General features: G+C 44.4%; 1 protein-coding gene across 2 annotated transcripts in view; it reads left to right on the top strand.

The window, feature by feature from the left end:
* The window catches only part of SLC8A3 (solute carrier family 8 member A3), a 426,307-nt gene that overhangs the window by 368,928 nt on the left and 36,508 nt on the right, over nucleotides 1–20,871 (top strand). The window lies entirely within an intron of this gene.

Genomic DNA, 20,871 nt, shown 5'->3' with positions numbered 1-20,871 from the left:
TTCATGGATGTGGAGAGAGAGATTTTTTGAGACAGAATGGTGGAGGGCCAGCTACAATACATGGAGTTCTTGTGGTGCCAATAGTCGGTAAAACATGCATATAAAAGAGTGGATTGGCTTGCAATACCCCACCCCCCTGCAAAAATAAATAAATAAAATCACATAATTTGCCAGCAATTCCCTTAAAAATCATTTGGGATCGTTTCCCACCAAAATACACATCATTTGTCAGCATTCCCCCAAAAATACACATCGTTTGACAGCATTTGCCCCAAAATACACATCATTTTGACATTAGTATTAGGTTGGGTGGCGTTTCCCTGACGAAAAACACACTGGGAGTCTTTTCCCCCTCACAATAAACACAATGGGCAGTGTTACCCCCTTTCAAAAAACACATTGGACATGTTCCCCTCCCCCCATAATTATCACATTGGGCATTGTTTACCCCTCACAAAGACACATTGGGTGGCTTTTCTGCTCTATCACACAGAAAAGGAAGACTGCACAATGACAGTGTATGAAATTGTCGTAGTGCCATAGACAGGTGCAGAGGTCCTTAGATACAGGAATCTGTATGTGTATGGTCTAGAAAGTGTCGTCACGGACAACTGCTAGTTGTGACCGAGTCTTACAGAGTGTGGTTGAAGGGTAACAGCATTGTGTTAGCTTGAATAAGGCTGCCCCTCCTTTTGATTTTGGTTGAAACCCCGTCAGGAACTGTCTCTGCAGGTTTGCAGTGGGGCCAGTTCCTGACACTACTCTTCTATATTACAGACACACATATCTGCAGCAGCGTGCCTGGTGTGATGAGAGCTATCAGTGCTAACAACGCACAGAGAAGGCAGACTACTCTTTTATAATGCAGACACACATATCTGCAGCAGCAGGCATGGAAGTATTTTGCAGTGTGACCGGGCCCTGCAAAGTCACCAGTGAAATTACTGAATTCTGGTGTGGTGGAGAAGTTGCTCTGCAGGGAAACCCCTCTGGCAGAAGCCCCCCGCGTGGACTGCATTTTCAGAATAGCGAGATCTCATTACTGCAGGAGAATGCATCTTTATGTGTTCCCTGAATTCCCTTGAGCTGGCAGGGAGAAAATATCCTGACAAAGAGGAAGACACAGCACGCTGTGATATTTTTCTTTCTGCAGCCTGTGCTCTTATTTTCTCTTCTTGCTGAGCATCCATCACCTGATTTATCTCAGGAATACAAGGCCAGCTTTTTTTTTGATGGTCTTGACTCATGTAGGTCCTATCCTTAGGAGCAGTTCTGGGGAAACTGCTACCCACTAGTGGAGAAACAAAGATTGGCAGTTTATAGCTCTTCAATATGGAGTAATGAAAAAGGGAAATTTCGGTACTTTTCCGTTAGCCGGGCGCAACCGATAGATGGTGCTAATTACATTAATAGTCACGTAACAGAAGTGTAACTTGGAACAAATGTAATGTAATGTAAGAGTCACGTAACAAATGAAATGTAATAGTCACCGTTAGCCGCCCGTTCCTCATGTGTTCCGTGAGCCCGTTATCCACCGCCGGCTTCAGCTCTCTCTCCTCCCCCTGCCTCTCTCCTATGCAATACTGGCAGCCAGGGACATGCGTGTCCCCCCAGAGTTGTACGTCGCGGCAGGGAATCCTGCCATTCGTTCTTGTAGAACGGGTGCTGGCAGAAGCAATGTCTGCAGCCTCCCCGCTCTGCTTGTTTCTTGCGACGAACGACTCTCGGGGACACGTGTGTCCCCCCGCTGCCAGTGTTCTATAGGAGAGAGGCAGGGTGAGGAGAGAGAGCCGAAGCCGGCGGTGGTAACGGACTCTCGGAACACATGAGGAACGGGCGGCTAACGGTGACTGTTAAATTTCATTTGTTACGTGCCTCTTACAATGCATTACATTTGTTCCAAGTTACACTTTTGTTATGTGACTATTAATGTAATTAGCGCCATCTATTGGTTGCGCCCGGCTAACGGAAAAGTACCGAAATTTCTTTAGGTAATATTTTTTTCAAAAGCCTTTCTTTAAAAAAACAAAAAACAATTCTTTCATAATGAGTAAAATTCACTTTTTCAAGAGACCTAATCTTAAGTTATGTACACACATGCGATAATAGTTGTCGGTCATAGCTCGGGAAACAATCCCGTGTGCGACAGTTCGGGGACAAATGCATCGCTAGCCTTCAGGCTAGTGATATGTTCTGGTGCTATGGAGAGAGGTGGATGGACGATGATGGGCACACGATGTAGCAGATTCCTGCAGGTGAGGATGAGCAAAAGTAGCATTGTGATTGGTCCTGTTTAGGGGTCATTAAGGTGCTGACATGACCAATCTTTAATGACTCCGAAGCAGGAATGGTGGGTGGCTGCTGTATACACAGAACGATTGATGGCTGAAATGATTGTTGGCCATTTTGGCTGATAGTTATCACATGTGTACATACCTTTGGTCTTATTTTTTGCTCTACATAACATCCCAACCCTTAACAGATGGGAGTGGAGGGAGAAGGTACTCAATTTAAACTTGAATGAGGGGTAGGGTATCGAAAAGCAATTTTATTGGCTTTTAAAAGGATGACATGTTCCAGAATCAACTTTATTTGCAAACTACCCTACCATTGACGTGCCAGTGTATGTGCTGTACTTAATGCATGTACTACTGTTCCACTGTATTGTACTGCATTCACTGCATGGAATGATATTCTTGCCGTCACAGCAGGTACTGTAGCCCCTGACCCCACTCTCTTGCCCATATGCTAACCCACACCAGCCGTAGACTCTCACTACTCTCTGCCCATTCACTTCAAATTGTTTTAGTGAGAGTTACACCACAGTCCAACTGGCGGCAAACTGTGTTGGTGAAACAGTCATTCATAATCCTGTGATTACATTCCTTACGAGGAAAATAAAAAGGAACACTGCCTAGTTCTCTGTAGGCTCGGGACTGTCCATACACAATGTTTATCTCACAATATCGCATGTCCGTTCAGGTACCCTTTGAGCTGGTACATTGTCTTATTTTAGCTTAAGCCATCTCTGTTCCATGCTGTTTACAAATGAGGTAAAGCTATATGATTGCATATTGTTAGTGGTGTTACTGAATTCGGATTGTTATCCTATAAAAGCTGAGCTGTAATATATTCAGCACTCAAGAGTTAGCCAGTCCATCAAAGTGTTTGAATCTCATCTCAGGTATGAGAGCTGAAGCTGAAATGCATATACAGAGAGCACTATGAGGAACACCAGCACTACATCAATGCAGAGCTGCAGAATTGTAATCTAGAGAAAGCTAGCAATGCGACATTACAGAGAACTCTGATATGGAAGCTAAAATTACAACAAATCAGAACATGCCATGGCAAAAGCTACCACCATAATCAATACCATTTCACTGTGGTAGAACCTGGAAGTAAATTATACATAGTATGCCATAGTGCAAGCTGCAACTACAACAATGCAGACTAGGCTAAAGTGAATATTACAATTAAAAAAGGGAAACCTGACAGATGTGAGAAGTGTGGAAATATAAGGCATGGCCTCATGAAGGCTGGCCAGTGCAAATATATACTGTAACAATAACAGTGATGCAGATTACAAAATGGCAAAATCTGACACTCCAGACAGGCATATAACTATGTCTCATAAGCCCCCTGCAAAATGGCTAGAGGGCCCCCCTTTCTACATTCAGACCCCCTCCCCCATGCCCGGTGGGGAGGAGTGGCCCAGACTTCTTCCTTCCTCCTCCACCAGGGCCCCTATTATGTGCTTTCCTGGCTGTGCACATCTATTCATACCCACTGATCTGTGTGGCGGCAGTGGCAGGGCTTACCTCTTTCACCATCAAGACTCCTGCATTCCCGCTGCAGCCACTACGTGTCCTCTGATCTCGGTCCCCCTCCTCCTCTGAGTTTCTCTGAACGTCGCATGACTTCATGTGATGTAGGGAAGACCAAGAGATAGGCATAGACCAAAGGAGACCTAGTGGCTGCAACGGGAGCACTGAAGAGACCATCGGTGGAAGAGGTAAACGTTGTCCCTATCGCCGCTCTGATCAGTGGGTCTGGATGATAGGACACAGCCAGGGTAGCCCGGGAGATGGCCCTGGTGGAGAAGGAGGAAGAAAAAAGTTCGGGCCCCTTCTCCCCACGCGGATCCCACCCTTGCGATTGCAGAGGCTGCTACCTCATAGTTACTCTGACTGCAGAAAGAAACAATACCTCTGCATCATATGACCTCTCCCTGCCATTCACATTCTTGCTGAAGCCAATCTAGGGACACGTGCCTCTTACATTACAACAGACTGTCACTGCTATATGCTGCATTCTTATAATACAATAAATAAATAAATAATAAATTCTTCTCAAAGAGATTCAGTCTATCCCTTTCACCTTGCAGTCTTAATAGCAGTGTGAAACTAACCAATCAGCAGCCCAATCCAGAGCCTGAAAACAAACTCATCAGCTTGTGGTCCTGAGGTGAAATTTTCAAGTTAGGCTTTTTAGAAGTCTAATTTCACACACAAAAATATGATCACTAATTATATGGCATTTTTATATATATATATGCCTAGAGATGAGTATTAGGCACACATTTAGCAATGGAGTTGGCCATAGATCTATCATTACAGATGGTTTTTGCTGCCTATTGCAGGCAATGCTCTCCCCCCACCTCTATAGCAGTGGAAATACAAAGGCCATTTCCTGCATATCAATGGTTCCAGCACTGACAAGGTGCTTGTTACATCTCTCTCTGCAGCTTGACACATATCAGTCAAGCTTGCTGTATCTTAGCCTTTGCCCTCTGCCCATAAAACCATCTTGTTCTGCTGTCCTGACAAAGCTCTCGGGACCCTTTTAAGAATCATGACCTGCCTACGTGAAGGTTTTTAGCAAAGTTCTGAGCCTGGGGTATTGATCCAGTGAAAATGTCTTTATGCTGCAGAAAGTATATTTATTAGATATTATCAACGTACCATAAACTGAAGCTCCACCTACACATCTCAAGACCTGATCTTTTTTCTTTCTTGTTTTCATCAGAAGAAAAAGCAGGACATCAGATACCCCAAACCTGACCCTGTGTTATGTTGTATTAGGATGACATAAATTAAACAAATGATACAATCAAATTAGTGCATTTAGCAGTTTATTTTTCATTGCCGGAACACGATTATTCCTCCCCATTGTTGTACTAAGCAGATTACGATCGTCAAGCTCTGATGCTAACAGATGCTGACACAAGTGGGAAGATCTTCCAGGAGGCCCTCCTTTTGATCCCCAATCTGAATACGGCAGTTCTAAAGAAGTTATAATAAGTATTAAGTGATGGCAACTAAACAGGCACTTGCAGTATATGTATAGTTGAACAGGAAGTGTAATATGGCCTGGAATTTATGCTACTCAAACTCAAGAAAAGACAAAAAACCCTTTGACATGCCTTTGAAATGACCTCACACACAGACTTGTTTATAGGTCCAAAAGACATCTAGCTTGCTCCTCTCTCCTCCTGCTGGTCTTCCAACAGGTAGGTTAGACAATGCTTCCAGATAACTATTTATTGTACACTGAGTGGTCAGCAATACAGGGAGTGAAAAACAAAAGGTCTGGATCAAAGTCAAGTGCCTCTGTGGCTTTGATACCAGTCTCAGTCTGCGTTTATTTGATGAGGAGGTAAGTCCTCCACTACCGCCCCTTTTTACAGTTTTTAAAAGTTTTTACCCTAATTTGGCTCCTTTGTTCTAAGCTTCGTTTCATATTGCTAAGTCCACCCTTGGTGGAGGGGTTTTACCCCTTGTTTCCTGTCTACGGAGAGTGACTTCTTATCCTGAGTGAGTATAAATACATACACGTCCTTGGATCCGATACCTTGGCGACTTAAAGACCACCTCCAGCCAAAAAAAAAGGGTCTGAATGGCTATGCATATACTGTATGTAGTCTATGCGCAGTGTACAGTTAGATGAACATATAAAGTTTACATCTGGTACATCGTAGTGGATAGAACAGGCTCGCATCTATATCTGTAGTAGCACTTCCTTATTTCTGAAGTACACCCTCAGCATGGTGTGTCCCCTTCCAGCCTGGTTCCCTCATCTGCCCCTCCCCTGCTCTCTGCCTGCCTGGCGCAAATTACTTCTCTTTTCACAGTGTGTAGTAGAGAGAAGAGACAGGAAAACTGCTGCAGCCGTATTATTATCATGTCTGTTTGCTAGAATTCTTATTTCAGATGTCTGTCTGCCTGCCTAGATTAAATCACATGAACATGAGGGGTGGAGTTATGACATCAATCCCCCAGCATCCTTTGCTACTGTGGTTTGGAAAGAAAAAAAATGCCAGGGCCCAATTTCACACTGGAGGCGGGGATTTCAAAACCATATGGGGGATACGGACCCTGGGGGTGAAAAAAATCACACTTTATTATGTGTGATTTTATATAACTTATTAGGTTTTAAGCAAACTGTAATTTATAATTAGATACTCTTTAACATACTACACTATATTAGGCTCTCTGTGTTACTTTCTTTCTTTCTACATGCTGACATAATGCAGCTCTACATTGGGTCAAATTGGATGGTGGCATTTCCAAACCTTGAAGTGATTTTTTTGACTTCGTCCCACAAATGCTCAATAGGATTGAGGTCAGGGGACTGAGCTAGCAATGGAAGCAGGTTAAAGGAGAACTGTAGAGAGGTGTATGGAGGCTGTCATATTTATTTCCATTTAAGCTATACCAGTTACCTGGCTATCCTGCTGATCCTCTGCCTCTAATACTTTCAGCCATAGACCCTGAACAAGCATGCAGCAGATCAGGTGTTTCTGACAATTTTGACAGATATGACAAGATTAGCTGCATGCTTGTTTCTGGTGTGATTCAGCCACTACTTCAGCCAAATAGATCAGCAGGGCTGCCAGGCACCTGGTATTGCTTAAAAGGAAATAAAAATATGGCAGCCTCCATATACCTCAGTTCAGTTCTCCTTTAAACTCTGATGTTCCTCAAACCAATCTGAGACCGATTGAGCATGGTGACAAGGGCCCACAGCAAGCGTATTTTCCTATTTTCCTAAAGCCCATCCTTTGCAAAGTCCATCTTGTTGTGTGTTGGGATATGCTTTGTGATGCACCTGCATTGATTTCAGCTGTAATTTGCCATGTTATTGCCCTTCTGGTGCTGTGGACTATGCATGATACTTGCCACTGAAAAGTTCCCCAGTGTGAACCAGGCCATACACCACTGAAAACGAAGTACACTCTATCCTACGGCACTGACAGCTTGTTGTACTGGCAGAAGTACAGTGGTTAAAAGGAATTACAGTTGCATTAAAGCACACCTGAACTCAGAACTTCCTCTCTGCTCTAAAATAGAAGCAACAGCATAATATCCTTTAAAGAAAAACATTTCTTTGTTACAGCTGATATTAATCCTCCAATAAATCTGCAGTGTGTCTACTTCCTGCTTTTATGGAAGCAGAGAGGGTTAACAAATTAGCTGCTCTGCTGAGGTGACCAGCAAAAAGCTGAGGCTTCAAATTACACAGGTGATTAGTCACAGAAGAGGGGGAATTAGTCAGGCTAAACTCTCTAAATACACGCAGAGCACATTTCTTATTTTCCTTCTGTCCTGTGCAAGAGGTCAGGTCCACTTTAAATAAAAATGCTCTAAAACATACATCAGTGCAGTTTTCTTTTTTTTTCTCATTAGATTGTGAGCCCCTTCGAGGGACAGTTAGTGACATGACTTGATCAATGTACTAGGCAAAGCACTTCGGAAAATGTCAGCACTGTATAAACACAAAATAATTACTGTATGCCATACCCAATTTAGGTATGCACCCAAGTGCTGTTCTTTAGTAAGTACCCTCTAGAGTCTGCATATATTGTGTACTAATTGGCATGTGCCTTGTCATTGCCAGCACCCCTCATTTGCATATAGATTTTTTTTTGGTCTTTGTGTTTTAGACAATGAAATATATTCAGTGAGCTCAGTGTTTTATAATGATGAGCTATCTGCCAAGACTTTGAACTCTTGAGACAAGTCTACTTTGAAAACCAGACACAGACCCTGGAGTCCCAAATCAATGGACAAGCCTGTCAAAGCCTCAGCAGACATAAAGCCCATGGAAAGCACATGTTAAAATGATTCATTTCTGTGAAATTTTGTCATAAACTTTCTCTGGCAAATTTCCAGGGCTGGGCATAGTTTTGGATTTTCACAGAATTTTTGACATACTGTATATACTCGACTAGAAGTCTAGTAATTTAGCTCACTAAATTAAAGTTCAGGGGTCGACTTGTACTCTAGATGGACCGACACTTCTTACTCATAGGCGAGGGGGGGCACCTCTCTCTCTCTCTCTCTCATCCTTTGTAGAGCAAGCCATAGCGGCCAGCATGTTTAATAATACCCTCCCCCATCTACCTTTGCTTGGAAAAGCCCTACTTTGTATAGCTTTCTTTTCATATGAGGTTTTAGAGGCATCCATTGCCTATGAAACATTTTTACCAACCAATGTCTGAAAACACGGCGGTAATGTGTGTACTTTTAGTGACATTCCCTTTTGCACCAAAAGAAAGGACAAGGGGAAATATGGCTGGACTTAAGGGATACCAGAGCTGAAAAGAATGAGAAACCGGGGGAGCAGGCATGTATGAAGAGCTGTCCTGATGGCCACCACTCCCCCGTTCTCCTCTGTCCTCGCTGTAGGACACGTGCAGCCCAACCAGAGCCTGCTCACTGATGTCCGACTGCAGCAACCCGGAAGAGGCTGCTGGGGGGATGTTAAGCTACGAAAGGAGGTGGACAGAGGAGAATGGGGTAGCAGTGGCCATCACGACAGCTCCCCGTACATGCCTGCTTTCCCCTGTTTCTCCTAATCATTTCAGATCTGATATACTTTAAGGGCCTGAGGGGTTAATGGCTGCAATACATTGTGCAGTGCATTCGTTAACTCCTCCTGGTACCCAAGTGCAGTCATTAACTTTGCTGGGTAGACTTATACCTGAGTCAATAAAACATTCTAGCCTAAGAGGGTCCAATTTTGGAGTTGACTTATTCACAAAGTCGACTTATATTCAAGGATATGTGGTATTTTTACATGCTTATGACTTAAACAGAGCCTTGGCCAATAGGAACCTTTTTGACGTATAGCACAACTAATTTGTTAAAGGAGTCATCAAGCAATGTCTCCTTCCCACCGATCTACTTACCTTGGGCTTCCTCCAGCCCTTTGAAGCTGACATGTCCCACACCGCAGCTCCGCACGGCTCTCAGCCACCGGCCCGGAATCCCCGCACGGTGTCTGTAATCCTCTAATGCGCCTGCGCGAGCGCTGCTGTCAATCAATTCCACTTTGTTCAGACTGTACTGTGCAGGCACAGTAGTTCTGCACCTGCGCAGTACAGACCGGACAATGCGGACTTGATTGACAGTGGCGTTCGCAAAGGCGCAGTAGAGGATGGCCTGGTGAGGCATCGCGCTGGAGCAGTAGAGGACAACCTCGAGGTCGCCCTCTGCATCGGCGGGGACCCCGAGCTGGCGGCTGAGAGTGAAGTTGCGGCGTGGGACATGTCAGCTGCAAGGGGCTGGAGGAAGCCCTAGGTAAGTAGATCGGGTGGTAGGAGACATTGTTTGAGGACTCCTTTAAATGGCATAACAGAAATTAAACATATAATTAGGAATGGTCAATTATATGCTAATTTACAAGTGCATGCAAATTACATGCAAGCTGTTGTGTGTGATTAGTTCATGCCAAAGACCCATAACATTTTAACAGTAAACGGGGCAAGCATTGACACTCTTGCCTGATCTGAAGCAATGCAGTCCCTGATGTAGTAAGCTGCAATGCATTGTGTATTTCACAGATGTCAAACTCCAGTCCTGTAAGGCAATATCCATGCCAATGTTTAGGATAGACTGAGAAATGGAGAAATGCATTCCACTTGATGAACCACACCTTTCCTGATTCAGCTCCATCAGTTTGAGCTGTGCTCCACACTTGAGGACTGGAGTCCAACATCTCTGTATTCAGACACATTTCTCTCATTACCAGCATTGAGATTTTTTTTAAAGATTTTTTTTACTATACTAGCACTTCTGTGGCATCCCTCCACATGGACTAGCATTTGCTCCCCATTCTAGTGAGTGTTCCTTATGTGTCCATTTTATTGTTGATTACAGATATTTAGTAACCTTGCCCTAGCTTCCCTAGCTCTAGAACCATCACAGATGTTAAAAGACAACTGAGTCGAGAGGGATAGGGAGGATGCCCAAATGTCCTAGCATGTCCCCTTCTCTCCCTCTCCTCCCACACTCCCACCCTAACATGCCCCAATGAAGCGGCTGCACAATATAACCTTGCCCTCTCCTCCACTTTGGATCAAGCTGCCCTCTCAATCTTCCGCCCTAACAAGCTCCCCAACCCCCAACCTTGGCACAACACCCCCACACGTAACCTCAGGAAAGAAACTCAAGCAGCCGAACGGAAATGGAGGAAATCACGTCTCAATTCTGACTTCCGAGATTACAAGGCCAAACTGTTACTCTTCCACACTGCCCTCTCTGAGGCTAAACAAAGGTACTTTGCATCACTGATTGGAACCCAAGCTCCCAACCCTCGACAGCATTTTGCTACCTTTAACTCCCTCCTCAACCCCACTCTTCCCCCTCCCAGCTCCTCCCTCTCAGCTAACGACTTTGCCAACCCCTTCACCACCAAAATTGCAACAATACGCAATGAAATTTCCCTCCTCCATCCCTCCCTTCCCAACGCCTCTCAGGTGGTCCCCTTGCTTTCCCTCCCAGCTGCTCCCCTGTCTCATCCACCCCTCACCTCTTTCGCTCCTGCCACCATTGATGAAGTCAGCCTGCTGCTAGCGGCTCCCCCCCCCCCCCTCCTCCTCCACCTGTGATCCTGTACCCACAAATACTCTTCGTCCCCACTTCCCTGACCTGGCCCCAGTCCTCACCTCCTTGTTCAATCTTGCCCTTTCCACAGGCACCTTCCCCAAAGCATTCAAACAGGCCACTGTACTTCCCCTGCTGAAAAAACCCTCACTCGACCCAGCCCTACCCTCAAACTACCGCCCAATCTCCCTCCTTCCCTATGCTTCTAAACTCCTCGAATGCCTAGTCCACCAACGCATTACCCAATACATCAACACCAATACCCTACTTGACCCCCTACAGTCTGGATTCCGACCTGCACACTCAACTGAGACAGCCCTCACCAAGGTGGTCAACGACCTTACCCTTGCCAGGGCCAAAGGCAGTTATTCCATCCTGCTCCTCCTTGATCTCTCCGCAGCATTTGACACTGTTGACCGCCCCCTCCTCCTCCAATCACTACAGTCCATGGGCATCCATGGTCTTGCCTTGACCTGGATCTCCTCCTACCTATCCAATCACTCCTTCACAACTTCCTTCAATGACTTCTCCTCAACCGCTGCCCCCCTCGCAGTTGGGGTCCCCCAGGGCTCTGTTCTGGGCCCCCTTCTTTTCTCCATATACACTTCCTCAATTGGCAAGCTTATCTCCTCCCTGGGCTTCAAATATCACCTCTATGCCGATGACACGCCGATTTACCTCCATACCCCCTATCTCTTATCCACCACCATAAACAAGGTCTCCAAGTGTCTCTCAGCAATTTCCTCCTGGATGTCTGCTAGGTTCCTGAAGCTTAACCTAGACAAAACTGAGCTCCTGATCTTTCCACCCCATGCTGCTGCACCCCTCCCAGATTTCCACCTGACAATCGATAACACAACCATTCACCCTACCTCCCAGGCCCGCTGTCTGGGTGTCACCTTGGACTCTGAAATCTCCTTCATCCCACACTTTAAAAACATCACCAGAGCCTGCAATTTCCACCTCCGTAATATCTCCAAGATCCGCCCCTTCTTAACTCCGGACACGACCAAACTGCTCATCCATGCCCTTATCATCTCCCGCCTTGATTACTGTAACTCCCTCCTTTCTGGCCTCCCCTTGAAACGCACTGCCCCCCTGCAATCAGTGATGAACGCGGCTGCAAGACTTATCCATTCTTCGCTCCGCATCCACATCTCCCCTTTGTGAACCCCTGCACTGGCTCCCTATCCGTTTCAGGATAACTTTAAAGATTCTATGCCTGGCGTATAAATCTGTGCACAAAACCTGCCCTACCTACATCTCGGAGCTTGTTCACAGGTATACACCAGGTCGCCCCCTCTGATCCTCCCAACGACCTTCGCCTCACCACCCCACGCATTTCACACTCCCATGCCCGCCTGCAGGATTTCTCAAGAGCTGCCCCCACCCTCTGGAACGCCCTTCCACCACCCATCAGACTTGCTCCCTCTTTCAACTCATTCAAGCAAGCCCTCAAAACCCACCTCTTTATGATGGCCTACCCACCACCTACCACACAGTAACTCTCTACTGAATATTTAACAGCCCCACCTAGTATTTCCACCCCACCCTTTAGATTGTAAGCCTCTGGCAGGGTCCTCCATTCCCTAGTGTAATCTACAGGATCATGTGCTCCTGTCCTATGACAGCCTGTACTTGTATTACTGGGCCTACCTAACCAGCCCATATTGCATGATCTTGTATTTTGTACAATTTGCATGTATAACTTTGTTCTATGTTGTATAACCTTGTTATGTCTGTCATCCTTGTATCATTGTATATATTTATTGTCCAGCGCTGCGTAATATGTTGGCGCATTATAAATTCAATAAATAATAATAATAATATTTATTTCCTTTTAAGCAATACCAGTTGCCTGGCTATCCTGCTGATCCTCTGCATCCAATACTTTTAGCCATAGAACCTGAACAAGCATGCAGCAGATCAGGCGTTTCTGACAATATTGTCAGATCTGACAAGATTAGCTGCATGCTTGTTTTGGTGCTTTTCAGACACTGCAGTCAAATAGATCCGCCGCTCATCTTCCTCCTGGGAAGTGGGTGCAATAAAATTCTGTTAATACGTGAATTTGTCTTCACTGAGGTAAGCCACCTCACTTTTTAAATTTCATTTGTTTTTAATGCATTTTATCTCCTCTGGGCGCCTCTTTTCCCTTTATTCTCCTGGGAAGGGCTGTCTTGGGCATGTCTCCAAAGACTGCCAAAGCTCTTTGCCCACCTCCACCCTCACTGTTGCAGTCGGCCCCAGCTCAGCAGCCACCAATTAGGCAGTGGCTGCCAGGCTGTGAGTTGGCCGCAGCAATGCAGATGGGAGTGGCCAGAGTCTCAGCGACAAATTAAAAAAAATAGCCAGGGCCCATTCTGTGAGGCGGGTGGAGGTAAGTGGTTATCTGAACCCCCCCCCCCCTGTAGATTCCCTGTTTATGGTTACTAAAGAGCCTCTTTAAGCATTGCCTATGCACAGTAGGTCCAGTTTAAAGGGAACCCGAGGTGAGAGGGATGTGGAGGCTTCCATAATTATTTCCTTGCAAAGAATGCCAGTTGCCTGGCCATCCTGTTGATCTTCTGGCATAAGTAGTGTCTGAGGCAAACGCCTGGAACCAGCATATGGCTAATCCAGTATAACCTGAGTCAGCTGAGTCAGAGTACCGGATCTGTTACATGCTTGTTCAGGGTCTATCGCTAAAAAAAAATCAGGAGCACTGCCAGGGAACTGGTATTAATTAAAAGGAAATAAATGTGGCAGCCTCCATATCCCTCTCACCTCGGGTTCCCTTTAAGCTTGCATGGAGTAATACACTGGGGGTATCATTTGTGCAACTATAATATAGCGCTTGTTGTTTTATTTACCACCATTGAATTGTTCTCTGATTCAGATGTACCACCTAAGCAAATAACAATGACCACAAGCCACAACGATTCCGCTAGGTTACAATCAGGACATGGTTGTGCCATGCACTTAGGGATCTCTACTGCTGTTCCTTTGCTGCCAACCGAACAGATTCTCCCACCACAAGGCCATTCTGCAGAAGGGCTCTATGCACCCGTCCCACACAGAGAAAGTCCCAACACTGGCACTAGCCACACACTTTGCCAAAACTGCTGGATCTCAGAATCATTAACGTATAAACTCCCAGTGTTCACCGCAGGCTCTTTTAGCCGGGTGCTCCACCCAGCTAATTTTGGTGAGCACCCGGTTGTCATCGGCTCACTTCTTCCTATGCTGTAAGCAGAGTTTGCACCAGCCCTGCATTCCCCCGTTGGCCCTCAACCGGCTACTTTTTACATGCCACCCGCCTGGAAAAAATTTCTTTGGAGGACACTGTACTCCAGTATGGTGGTTTTGACTTCTATTTTATTATATAAGCTGGAATATTTTCATTTTTTCTGACTGGTCTCAGCAGCCCACCTCAGTGCTTTGCAGCCTTTCTGTGTGGAACGTATTTGTCATTGCACCAAAGAACAATGCAAAGTCCTCACTCAGCCCATCATGATAATTTCTTTTGGCTTGTTCTGCTATTTTTGCATACTGAAGCAGATGGAATGTCCACCTCCAAAAATGATTCCAGTAGCATGGGGAAGGTTATGCAGGGATGTTCTCATGCTGCCCTCATTTAATTAACAACACAGCATGTAGCTCAGCACAAACCTTAATGAAGAACATCCTCCTATTATCACATGAGCAAAAAGAATGATCATTTTGAAAAATACGGTATATTTAGATGTTCCTCCACATCTGAAAGGAGAATACAATCTTCTGATACAGAACACCTGGAAGAAAACACTGTTCAATGTCCGTATAATCGTACACTGTGGCAGGAGGTGACACGCACACATTACGGATCAGGTCGTTTGGGCATGGGGATCGTCAGGCGTCTTATAGATGGGAATGCAAATTATCGGTAATCAGCTGTTATTTTTTAACAATGCAATGAGGTTACTCTGTAACCTGTCAGGACTTTACACTGTGGGAGGGGTTTAACCACAATATCAGCCATACAGATGTCCCTGATGATGTCCCTGATGAAGGTTTCTTGTAGGAAAAGGGGTATCGGATGAAAGTCAATCCTTGGTTAAAGTTCCTCTTTAAACACAGCAGAGCCCACAAACAGCCTAAGAAGTTGACCTTCACCACTGTGAGTACTGCTGGTGATCTGTGCTGGTTGGTTGACACTGGTGGTTAGCTGAGTTCCAGTATTTTACTGTTATTAGGTTAAGCGATATATTAGATCTTGAGCTCCTGTAGGAGACAGTTAGTGATAGGACTCTGGACCCTATAAAGGGCTGCAGAAAATGTATTTGAATGCAGATGATATAAATACACAATCAATATAATGGTTTATAAGTATACCTTGAATTAAGCAGATCATAAAATACATGTTTTGGTGTACATTCGTTTGCAAAGTCCACAAAATAGAATATGGAAATAATGGGATCTTCTCCATTCAGTTCATCTCCTCTCTACATCTGGGAATTGTAGCCCCTTCTCAGCGCCAGCAGATGAAGATTTCCTGCAATAGCTTCATTTTATGAAATCCTTTATTTGACAGCAAGGAAACATATTGTTGACCCGAACGTCACCATATTTTCTAATGCAGGAATGTTTATGTGCCTGCAATAGCTAAAGCACACATTTCTCATACTGGTACATTGTGTGGTTGCCACTGTAGTTTGGGCACAGGCCAAGATGGAGCTCAGCCATGGACTCTACTTCTAATTAGGCTAGCCGTAAGAGGAAGCTGCAGGCGGCCATCACGCTCCCCACTGATTATTCCACTGACATTTTTTTTCTATTGACGTGTGGATTTGCAAATTAGAAAAGCACATTCAGACATACCAGATTGTCAATTTCAAAAATTGCTTTCCAGTATATGAAGAAATCTAATATAGTGAATGGTAATGTAAAAAGCAAAGCATAAATGTGACATGAAAGGGATTAAAATATTTAACCACATCAGTCTATCTAGACGACTATAGTCCATAGAGTCTATGTGACCAGTGTTATAGCGGCTGGTGCGCGCGCGCGCGCGCCCCCCGCTATTACCTGGCGGCATTTCCATAGCAGTAATTGGGGAAGGGAACTGAGGGTTCCCTTCCCCAATTGCAGTGCCTTGAGTGAATAGACGTGAACCTGATCAGGGGCCATGTCCATTCATAAAGACATACCGTAACTAATGTAAAATTGCAAAAAAATAAACACTACCTAGTAAACCAGGGTAGTGTTTCTAGCGCCATTAAAAAAAAAATATACAAATACAAAAAAAACAATGAATCCCTTCCAATTCCACCACCCCAGTTACCATCATTTACGTAAAAAAAAAGGTAAAAAAATATAATAGTTGCCTTAGGGACTTCACTTTTTTTAATATATATGTCATGAAGGTATATTACTGTTATTTCAGTACATAAGAGCTTACAATTGACTGGACACAAAAAAAACCCAACAAAGATACACCTTTACTTCCAAATATAATATTGCCGCCATACATTGTACTAGGGACATAATTTAAATGTTGCGATAGCAGGGACTAAAGGGCAAATAAATTGGGTGGGTTTTTTATTTTTAGTAGCATTGTATATTTGAGCATACTTAGGAGGATGGATTTAGTGTATTTAGTGTATTTTTTGTTTTGCCTATAAAATGCATAGAAGATAAAGTAGTTACTGAAAACTAGTATCACCCACAAAAAGCCTAATTTGTGGTGAAAAAAAAAACAAGATATAGATCATTCACGTGTGATAAGCATTGATAAAGTTATGGCCAAATGAATGGAAGGCATGCTGACAGGTAAAAATGGCTTTTGGCGCTAAGCTAAAATGGGCTGTAGGCTGTAAGTGGTTAAGAGCCTTAACAGTGATGTGCAGTGGGGTATTTAGCGTCCATGGAAAGTACTGAAATTGCTTCCCACCAGTCAGAGCCCCCTACTTCCGTAATATTAGCTTCCTTCCATACCCTCACAGGCAGAGCAAGCCCTTCCTTCACACAATCGCACAATCTGAACCACTCACACACTGAATCAGGGCACTCCTCCTACTCCCCACAGTAACACATTATCAGGACAACCCTTCTCCCAGGCAGAGCACCCCAACCCCATCAATACCCCCAACTCAAACACACAAAATCAGGCACATCTCCTACAAGTAGAATCTGCCCTCACCCACAAAACCAAGACACAAGTTCTCCCACAGGCAAAGCACTCCCCCACAAAATCAGGGCACATATTTTATGTATATTATATATACCGGTAGGCTTTGCTGTGCTCAAATACTGGGTTCTATAGCTCCCCGGGGTTAATATACTTTGAATTACTGTATTTTAACATTTAGTGCAGTGTTTGTGGTATGTATATAGAGTGGGGTATAGTACTGGATTATACATGTCCACCATCAGATAGCGCTTCCTTATAAGTTTCAGATCAAACAGTCCTCAACACCTCCACCAGCTTCACCCTGTGAAGTCCACTCTCGCCAACAGCGGTGGGCCAAGGTTACAGTGGCCTTCAGCGTCTTTGGGGCATTAACAGGTTCCCCATGCCTCAGAGCGATACTCTCCACTCATGTTCCTCAACAGCAGCACTTTGTCCTTAGTCACTACAGGCACATTAATTCATTCCACATGCCTCATTCAGTCACCACTCACTGATCCTCTGAATGAATCACGTGGTGACGAAACCGGTATGGATGAGCTATACACGGAAGCTGGATGGCGTGGAGGAGAGGGGAGTATAGCAGCGGTGGCGGCGAGCTTTGAACCCTGGCTTTCAATCCTACACGGCGGTCAGCCCGGGAGGCCGCACGGGGTGGAGCCCGTTGCAAACTCTGCAAGCTCTATCTATTCCTTTGAACATGTGAGTGTAATGTTTAAATAAAGTCTGTTAAATTAAGTAAGCTGCACAATGAAGGCTTTTTATTGCTATTGAGGTACTTCCATGGATTAATGTGCCTGCAGAGTGACTAAGGACAAAGTGGAGGAACACGAGTAGAGAGTATCGCTCTGAGTTGTGAGGAACCTGTTAATTCCCCAAAGACGCTGAAAAGCCACTGTAACCTTGGCCCACCGCTGTTGGTGAGTGTGGACTTCACAGGGTGAAGCTGGTGAAGGTGTTAATGACTGTTTGATCTGAAACTTATAAGGAAGCGCTATCTGATGGTGGACATGTACAACTGGAAGAAATAACTCATTCTTAAAGCAGAAGCCCACCTGGCTAAAGCCATTTCCATTTTATACTGTTTGCTTCCCTGGACTGCAAACATTTGTGTATTATATAGATCATATTGATAAAGAACTTGTTTATGAATATCACATTGATATAATTAACCAGTGGAGTTCAAGCACTGTACATTTTTTAGAAAGTTGCTTATAGTACTGTATTAGCTAGGCCTATTTTTAACATTGAGCCTCAAGAAACCAGAAAGCACACTTATCCGTCATCAGCCGATGCCTGTCAACTAAGACTCTACTATAGATATACAGTGGGTTGCAAAAGTATTGTCACATTACTGCCACAAACATGCATCAATTTTATTGGAATTCCACGTGAAAGACCAATACAAAGTGGTGTACATGTGAGAAGTGGATCGAAAATCATACATCATTCCAAACATTTTTTACAAATAAATAACTGCAAAGTGGGGTGTGCATAATTATTCGGCCCCCTGAGTCAATACTTTGTAGAACCACCTTTTGCTGCAATTACAGCTGCCAGTCTTTTAGGGTATGTCTCTACCAGATTTGCACATCTAGAGACTGAAATCCTTGCCCATTCTTCTTTGCAAAACAGCTCCAGCTCAGATTAGATGGACAGCGTTTGTGAACAGCAGTTTTCAGATCTTGCCACAGATTCTCAATTGGATTTAGATCTGGACTTTGACGGGGCCATTTTAACACATAGATATGTTTTGTTTTAAACCATTCCATTGTTGCAGCGGCTTTATGTTTAGGGTCATTGTCCTGCTGGAAGGTGAACCTCCGCCCCAGTCTCAAGTCTTTTGCAGTCTCCAAGAGGTTTTCTTCCAAGTTTGCCCTCCATCCATCTTCCCATCAACTCTGACCAGCTTCCCTGTCCCTGCTGAAGAGATGCAAACCCCGAGCATGATGCTGCCACCACCATATTTGACAGTGGGGATGGTGTGTTCAGAGTGATGTGCAGTGTTCGTTTTCTGCCACACATAGCGTTTTGCATTTTGGCCAAAAAGTTCAATTTTGGTCTCATCTGACCAGAGCACCTTCTTCCACATGGTTGCTGTGTCCCCCACATGGCTTGTGGCAAACTGCAAACGGGACTTCTTATGCTTTCTGTTAACAATGCCTTTCTTCTTGCCACTCTTCCATAAAGGCCAAGTTTGTACAGTGCATGACTAATAGTTGTCCTATGGACAGAGTCTCCCACCTTAGCTGTAGATCTCTGCAGCTCGTCCACAGTCCCCATGGGCCTCTTGACTGCATTTCTGATCAGCGCTCTCCTTGTTCGGCCTGTGAGTTTAGGTGGATGGCCTTGTCTTGGTAGGTTTACAGTTGTGCCATACTCCTTCCATTTCTGAATGATCGCTTGAACAGTGCTCTGTGGAATGTTCAAGGCTTTGGAAATTTTTTTGTAGCCTAAGCCGGCTTTAAATTTCTCAATAACTTGATCCCTGACCTGTCTTGTGTGTTCTTTGGACTTCACAGCGTTGTTGCTCCCAATGATCTCTTAGACAACCTCTGAGGCCCTCACAGAGCAGCTGTATTTGTACTGACATTAGATTACACACAGGTGCACTCTATTTAGTCATTAGCACTCATCAGGCAATGTCTATAGGCAACTGACTGCACTCAGATCAAAGGGGGCCGAATAATTATGCACACACCACTTTGCAGTTATTTATTTGTAAAAAATGTTTGGAATCATGTATGATTTTCGTTCCACTTCTCATGTGTACACCACTTGGGTTGTGTTGGTCTTTCATGTGGAATTCCAATAAAATTGATTCATGTTTGTGGCAGTAATATGACAAAACGTGGAAAACTTCAAGGGGGCCGAATACTTTTGCAAGCCACTGTAGATAGACACACACACACAGTCTCTGTAGACTTACATAAGTGATCAAAACCTCTATTTAGTCAAGTAACAAAATAACATACAGTAGTTAAATTATTTAAAGCAAGTTTGAAGCTTAAAAAAATAAAGTAACAAAACAGATAATTACATAAGGAGAGGGAAGGCTCTGGGTCCTATAGGAGCCTTCATGTTCTCACCATGTCCTTGTTACCCCGTTCCTACTTAGGTATCCGTTTTTTTATTTTCCCTTTAGACTTCCTTTAACCACTTTACACCCACAGGTGCGGATATTTACGCCCCTTTTTCCACCCTGCCAGGGACGGAGATATCCGCACCTCCCGCCCCGCTACCACCGCTGTCCGCGCTCCCGCTCGCTCGAGTGCGCACTCCCGCGCTCATGCATGCCACCGGCCGCTCGCCCGGAGATCAATGAACGGGGAAAACCGATCCCATTCATTGATCTAAGCCCCCCGCAATGATCGGCTGCTTCTATGAGAAGCAGCGCGATCATTGTGGAGAAAAAAGTTTCCCAGCCTCATTGCTCTTCCTGTATGCGTCCTTCCGACACTTACAGGTCGCATGAGCAAAAAGTTACTGTGGCCAAATAGTAAAACTACACCCTAAAGCATTCTTCATACACAAATACATTAGTTTTACACTATAAATTAACTCATTACCTCCCACACATTACCCAATTTTTATTTTTTTGGTAATTAAAAAAAAAATACAATAAAAAAAAAAAACATAGTTACTTTAGGGACTGAACTTTTTAAATATTTATGTCAAGAGGGTATAACACTTTTACTTTATAAACTATGGGCTTGTAATTAGGAATGGACGCAAAACTGAAAAAATGCACCTTTATTTCCAAATAAAATATTGGCGCCAAACATTGTGATAGGGACATCATTTAAATGGTTTTATAACCGGGACAAATGTGCA

The sequence above is a fragment of the Hyperolius riggenbachi genome, chromosome 9, assembly GCF_040937935.1.
Source record: "Hyperolius riggenbachi isolate aHypRig1 chromosome 9, aHypRig1.pri, whole genome shotgun sequence".
NCBI lineage: Eukaryota > Metazoa > Chordata > Amphibia > Anura > Hyperoliidae > Hyperolius > Hyperolius riggenbachi.
The sequence above is the reverse complement of the archived record's forward strand: the minus strand, read 5'-3'. Positions and strand labels throughout refer to the sequence as shown.